Below are 6,000 nucleotides of genomic sequence, written 5' to 3'. Positions count from 1 at the left end.
TTATGAACCAGTATATGAACTATCTTATGGAGTGTTGGAGGGAGGCTTGTCAAGGTGCCCACCATCTCAGACTTAATAATTCTCAGGTGGGGTCTGGCAAGCAGGGACTTTGATGGGAGCAAAGCACAATGATTTTCTCCATTTTACTGACCAGGGCTAAATTTCTCTCCTAGAATTCCTCAAGAGATTTTATGAGAAGAGAGTGAGATCAAGATTAAGAAATTGTTTTATAAAATGCTGTAAGAAAGTTCAAGCCCAAGAGACCTAATTTCAGGTCTGACTCTGAATCTGGAGTCATCTTCCAGGGGTCCTTTGGGCTGTATTTCATTCAGTTTCCCATTAGTGGTGCTGCTTGTGAGGACAAACATTCAGGACTCAGCATGCTGGGTTTGGGGATAGCTGACTATAGCTGGAGAATATTGTGCACAGGTAAGTTAATGCCCAAAGGGGAGATTCATATAGAGGGACATTCCCATACAACCACTGGAGGCAAGGAGTAGTAGCCCTGAGTATCCCCCAGTCCTGGTTCTCAACCCAACTGCAAGATCTGCTCTTTGTCTGGTTTCAGCAAGCCTCAGATTCCGAACAACTCTGGGGAAGTTTTATGCTCAGGCTTCTAGTTCCTAATAAGCAAGAATTGATTTCAGAGCAGATTTCCAAACAAATGAAAAAGGCCCATTTATACCACAGTCAGTCTGCTCTCCTGATTAAATCACCTTCTCTTTGGCCTCACCCCACCACTCCTGCTTTCCCTTTGTCTGTCCCTTCCCTGCAGCCCCACGTCACCTTCTCGTGTCTCACTGGCACCTCATGTCCAATGGGCAATCTGCCCTCCACCCCTTGGCAGAGGCTTCTGTTTCCAATCTCCTATTGGGCACTAGCTCCCAACAGTCTCAGAGATTTCAACCAATAGAACTTAGATGGGAGGTATCTGCTTAACCAATGGGGCCAGTATTGGATATCTAATGAGTCCATCCTACATTGCCCAAGATTTCCCACAATATGGCATATCCCAGGAACCACAAGCAGAAGAGGAACTTCGAGGCAAGTGACTGCCCAGAGCCTCTCTCTGGCCTTTCTGGCAGTGGGTGAGAATTAGAACAGCCTCAACCCGAATATTACCTCACTTCTTTTCAGAATCACTTGTACCTAAATTCCTAGTTCCAGAGAGTCCCAGAAAGATGTCAGTGTGCATCGTATCTTGTCCTCGTGAATCACCCTAGGGCTATAATGTAATCAGTCAATTCTCAGCCCACTGGTGAAGGGAAAAGAGCCAGGAACAAAGAAAAGGGGGCTGACATGAAGAAACTAAAGTGAGGAGATGGACATAGAATAAAGGGACAATATCTCTTTTTTCAACGGCTTCTGAGGGCCAAAACTAGTCCAGCATGTCACCGTGTAAGTGTCTTCAGCTTTCCATCTGGAAGAGGAAGTGGGAACATCAACTGGGAAGGGGTAAAGTAGAGTAAGCTGGCGGAAGCTGAGAGCTGCTGTCCTGACTGAACACCCGGGCTGGACCTTGTGAAGAGAAGTGACAGGGCAGAGGGAGGTGGGTGGAATGAAAGAGGAAGGTGGACACCTGGGATCCCTGATATTGCCTCTCAACTACAGTACAGAGGCTCTTGTCCTTTCCTGTCAGGCAGGGCTTAACAATGAATTTTTTAAAAACATTTTTTATGGTGAAATATATATACAAATAAGCAATAAATTTCAAAGTACATTTCAACAAGTAGTTATAGAACAGATTTCAAAGTTTGGCATGGGTTACAGTTCCACAGTTTCAGGTTCTTCCTACCTGCTCCAAGAAACTGGAGACTAAAATATCAATTTAAAGATTCAGCAGTCGTATTCATTTGTTAAATCCTATCTTCTCTGTTACAACTCCTCATTCTCCTTTGATCCTTCTCCCAATCTTTAGGGTATTAGGGCTATGTCCATTCTAACTTTCTGTTGTTGGAAAGGGGTGTTGACAGTATGGGATAGGGGGATGGAACTAGTTGATGGTTCTTGAAGAGGATGGCCCTTCTGGGTTTCAGGACTTACCTGGCCCAGGAACCATCTGGAGATTGTAGGTTTCTAGAAAGTAATCTTAGCATGGGAAACTTTTGTAGAATCTCAGATAGAGATATAGCTGTTCTTTAGGATTAACAGGATTGGTGTTGGTTGGGGTTTGGCAAACCATGGCAATTAGCAATAGCTTGCATAAGGGTAGCTTCCAGAATAGCCTCTCAACTCTATTTGAAATCTCTTAGACACTGATACCTTATGTTTTGTTACATTTCTCTCCCCCCTTTTGGTCAGAAGGCACTGTCAGTGCCAGGGCCTGCCTCATCCCTGGGAGTCATGTCCCATGTTGCCAGGGAGACTTTAACCCCTGTATGGCATGTCCCACGTAGAGAGGAAGGCATTGATTTTCCTTGCAGGGTTGGGCTTAGAAAGAGAGAGGCCACATCTGAGCAACAAAAGAGGTTTTCTGGAAGTAACTGTAAGGTATAATTATAGGTCGTCTTAGGTTCTTCTCTACAGATATAAGTTTCATAAGAGCAAGCTTCAAGATCAAGGGCTTGCAACACGACAAGCAAACTCACTGCCCTCCCCTTCTCTGCATGGGACATGACTCCCAGGGGTGTAAACCTTCCTGACAATGTGGGACAGAAATCCTAGAATGAGCTGGGACTCAGTATCAAGGGATTGAGAAAACCCAGGCCAAAAAGGAACAGAAGAAATGAGAGAGAGTATGAATGGCTGAGAGATTTCAGAGTCGAGAGGTTATCCCAGAGGTTATTCTTACACATTATATAGATATCCCCTTTTTAGTTAAGTTATATTGTAGAGGCTGGAGGGAAGTGCCTGAAAATGTAGAGCTGTGTTCCAGTAGCCACGTCTATTGAAGATGTTTTTATAGTCATATAGCTTTCATAATGTGACTGTGAAAACCTTGTGTCTGATACTCCTTTTATCTACGGTATGGACAGATGAGTAAAATATATGGATTAAAAATAAATAGTGGGGGGAACAAATGTTAAAATAAATTTAGTAGATTGAGATGCTAAGGGAGTGGTAAGAGGTATAGAAAAAAATAGGGAAACAGGCTAAAATATACTGCGTAGAAGGAAATACAAGCAGTCAATGAGAGGGAGGGGTAAGGGGTATGATATGTATGAACTTTTTTCTTTTTCTTTTTCTGAATTGATGCAAATGTTCTAAGAAATGAATATGGTGGTGAATATACAACTATGTGATGATACTGTGAGCTACTGATTATATGCCAAGAACGGAATGATCATATGGTAAGAATGTTAGGGTTTGTTTGTTGTTATGTTTTAAAAAAAAATTTTTTTAAAAAGATCAAGGGTTGGCATATTGACTTGGGAGTCACTAATGTTTGAGAGAGTACCAGGGGTTTCCCAGTGGGAAACACAATAAGTTGGACATCTGCTGGGTAAGGGGAAATTTGGCAATATACACCTGGCTTGGCTTAAGGAAAGCCATCTTCAGTGTGCCTACAACTGTTCCAAGTCCCAGTTAGAGAAGGAAGGACTGTGAGCAGGCACCAGGATTAGCACAGGCTGGAAGCTTTACCTTAGTAATTAGACTGAATTCCAGAGAAAAATATTCAAGATGGAAGCAAAGGGATAGTTTGAGGATAGTTTTTAACAGAGGAGCAGGCTTTAGATAAAAGAGATGAAAGAGGATATAGGAAAACCAGGGTGCTGATTTGAAAGCTTTATGTACCCTAGAAAAAGCCATGTTTTAATCCTGATCCATCTGTGGAGGCAGACATTTCTTTTAATCCTTATTCAAGTACTGTAGGTTGGAAGCTTGACTAGATTATATCCACAGAGATGTGACACACCCAATTATGAGTATTAACCTTTGATTAGAATGAGCTGTGACTCCACCCATTCCAAAGGTGGGTCTTGATTAGTTAACTGGAATCCTTTAAAAGAGGAAACATGTTGGAAAAAGCTTCAGAGACACAAGAATCACCAGAGCCCACATAGCCGGAGAATTTTGGAGATGAATAAGGAAAATATCCCTGGGGGAGCTTCATGAAATAAACCTGGAGAGATAGTTAGCAGAGCTCACCATATTCTTCATGTGCACCATGTGCCTTTCCAGTTGAGAGAGAAACCCTGAACGTCATTGGCCTTGAACCAAGGTATTTTTCCCTGGATGCCTTAGATTGGACATTTCTATAGCCTTGCTTTAATTTGGACATTTTCATAGTCCTAGAATGTAAACCAGGAACTTAATAAATTCCCCTTTTTAAAAGCTGTTCTGTTTCTGGTATATCACATTCCAGCAGTTAGCAAACTAGAACAGAGTAAACAACTTCTGCCAGAGAATCACCCAAAGACCATCCTTTCTGGGATAGGTATGTTCTAGTTTGCTAGCTGCCAGAATGCAATATACCAGAAACGAATAGCTTTTAAAAAGGGGAATTTAATAAATTGCTAGTGTACAGTTCTAAGGCCGAGAAAATGTCCCAATTAAACAACTCTATAGAAATGTCCAACCACAGGCATCCAGGGAAAAATACCTTGGTTGAAGAAGGCCGATGAAGTTCAGGGTTTCTTTCTCAAGTGGAAAGGCACACGGCAAACACGGTCAGGGTTTCTCTCTCATCTGGAAAGGTACGTGGTGAACACAGCATCATCTGCTAGCTTTCTCTCCTGGCTTCCTGTTTGATGAAGCTCCCTGGGAGGCATTTTCCTTCTTCATCTCCAAAGGTCTCCAGCTGGTGGACTCTCTGCTTCTCATGGCTATATCATTTGCTGCTCTCTCAGAAATCTCTCACTTTCTCCAAAATATTTCCTCTTTTATAGGATTCCAGTAAACTGATCAAGACCTACCCAAATGGGTGGAGACAAATCTCCACCTAATTCAGTTTAACAACCACTCTTGATTGAGTCACATCTCCAGAGGGGTGATCTAATTACAGTTTCAAATATACAGTACTGAGTAGGGATTAGAAGAAACGGCTGCCTTTACAAAATGGGATTAAGATTAAAACATGACTTTTCTAGGGTACATACACCCTATCAAACCAGTACAGGTATGGATTCCAGTTTTTCTCTGCAACTATTGCTCCAGTCCTTCCTTCTCTGTCTGGGACTTTAAACCTTCAGGGCTATAGCTTGAAAACCAAAACCCAAACAAAACAAAACAAACTCCTAATATCCAATGGTGACTTCTAAGACTGTGTAATAAACCTCTCCAAGGACTGTTGGAATTCCTCACATGACGGTGGGTTTCAGGAAGACCGTTAAGGTGAGCCCATTTAATGTTGGGCTGGTCCAGGGTTCAGCCCCTGGCCATTCTCTTCACTCATTTCTTTGATGATCTGGCCATCATGACTTGAAAAAACAGGGGAAACTACTAACTCCCAAATTTCTATCTCCAAGCCAGAATCCTCGTCCAGAGTTTATTCTTATGTTGAACTGCATACGTGGCACACTTTGTGGTCGCACAGGCATTTCACACTGACCACAGGCGAAATTGGAGTCCTGAGCTTCCCTCGAAACCGCTCTCTTTTGCAGTCTCCCGGCCTCGGGGGATGGCAAATCCGCACTTTCCATCTACCCTTACTTAACAGTTGTGCAGTGCATCTGCGGCGCGGAGGCAGACGGCCCGGGAGAAGGTGGTCACAGCTTGCGGGGCTTCAGGGCGGAACTCCCGGCGTCCTCCTTTAGGTGGCTTTATTGGCCGCTCCCCACACGAGGACCCGGAGAGAAGGCAACTGCAGTCGGATGTCACCAAGCCACACGAGAGTCCAGGGCCACGCCTTTGCCCTCGGCCTCCCGGTTGCCAGGGTTTAAGGTGGACGGCCTGGCACCTGCCCCGCAGGTCCCTGAAGTTTGCCCCCGGCGAGGGCGTACATGTGAGGCGGGGTTCGGGCGGGGAGGGCTCCCAGCTCCTGCCTCTACCAGGGAAAACTGCATTACCCGGAAGGCTGTGCGCGGGGCCGGAGTCGGCGTGGGGGCGCTTCCTGCGGCC

This window comes from Tamandua tetradactyla, chromosome 16, assembly GCF_023851605.1.
Source record: "Tamandua tetradactyla isolate mTamTet1 chromosome 16, mTamTet1.pri, whole genome shotgun sequence".
NCBI lineage: Eukaryota > Metazoa > Chordata > Mammalia > Pilosa > Myrmecophagidae > Tamandua > Tamandua tetradactyla.
This window is presented reverse-complemented; position numbering follows the sequence as displayed.